Genomic DNA, 1,672 nt, shown 5'->3' on the forward strand with positions numbered 1-1,672 from the left:
GCAAGCGCCACACTTTCAATTCATTTAGCAATAACTTAAACCACTTACAAACATAAACGAAAATAATATTGCCAATAATATTCCAGTTAAACTACTAAACGTCAGAGTAACTGTGAATAATGGCAAAATACGAATTGAAATTTACCATAACCAACAAATCATAGAAATATTCGGCTTTCACGTTCTGCGTCGAGATATAAAAATGGCCGAGGCGGTGGTGCGCGGCGGTCAAGCGAAATTGATATTTGATATCTTTTCATTGGCTTTCAGTCGGAAATTATTACGTTTATAAAAATAGTTTACGTTAGAACGCCGACAGCAGCGATACTATCTAAATTAAACCATCAAACCCAATTGTGTTCGAGTTTTTGTTTGCACTGTTAGTTACGGTTCATTTGTTTCATATTTTAAAAATGTTATATTTTATCTCTTGTTGTTATTAAATAATAAATTAACTTAATTTCCTATTTCTTACTAAGTAACAATGCCTTTTAAATTAAAACTAGCCTGTACGCTAATGCTGATTTCAAGCATGCAATATAAACTTACGTTTGGTTGCAACAAATTCGCTTAGCCTCGAAGACCATATTATTTTACTGTTTAAAAAGAGTTACTTGCCGGTTTGCTTACCCCCTGATTGAGATGCTTGCTTCTTTTCGGTCTTTATTTATAGAGGAACTTTAATTTAATCTTATAAACATGTTCGATAATTCAGTGCATATAAGAGCCTCGAATAACGTATAATTTGATTTGATAAAAATCTGCAATTGTCTCTGACTAAACTATTTTTAAAAGTACTGCTTATACATATTATGTATCAAGTTTATAGTTAGGTTATAATAGAAAATAAGTAGCCCCTTGCGATGTACTAATAAATCGATTACCTACACAGTACGAGCTTCCCTTCCCACAAAATTAAAGGTTCATAATATTCTTCCGACAAAAGTAACAGAAACTCAATCAGAAGGTATTAATGACCCTCGGGTATGTGTCGCAGTCGCATGTGGCAATGTTTACAGACATTCATTCCGCGAGATTATCGCTCTTGTATTGCTTGGCTGTGCAAGCGATGAAACGTGTTGTAAATATTTGTTTTGCTTTTATACTAAAATCGTATTGTTCTGGTTATTTAACTTTATATAAAGTAAGAAAATCAGTGTATATAGTATAAGTCTATAGACCTTATTGAAACTCTGTATTAAAACCTATATTCGATAAAGACCCACACTTGCTTTTCGATTGACAAAAATATACCACAGAGCAGGAAAAAATCCTCAGGTCTGAAAGAAACCGGCGAATGAAACTTAGCGGGATTATGTACCCCTATATATTTCTTTTTGTCAACAATTTTTACTTAAACTAATTATTTAAGTATAAATTGAATTTGTTTTATTCCCCTAGGTGTGCTATTTTATCTACAGTTTAAGTCCTTAGTATAATAATTATCCGTAGCATGCAAAAATAACGAACCACATTATTTTTTATTTATATTTATAAATTTAAAAAGTTTTAATATAGTACAGCGTATCTTTCATTATATCACGAAATAATTACTAACGCTGTGCAGACAAAGACGCAGGCAAACGAACGACTTAACGTTTGTTCCTTGTAATAATAGTGCACAATATTTATACACATCATAATTTCTAGAAGAATAATTTATGTTTTTATA

This window comes from Nymphalis io, chromosome 11, assembly GCF_905147045.1.
Source record: "Nymphalis io chromosome 11, ilAglIoxx1.1, whole genome shotgun sequence".
Lineage (NCBI taxonomy): Eukaryota > Metazoa > Arthropoda > Insecta > Lepidoptera > Nymphalidae > Nymphalis > Nymphalis io.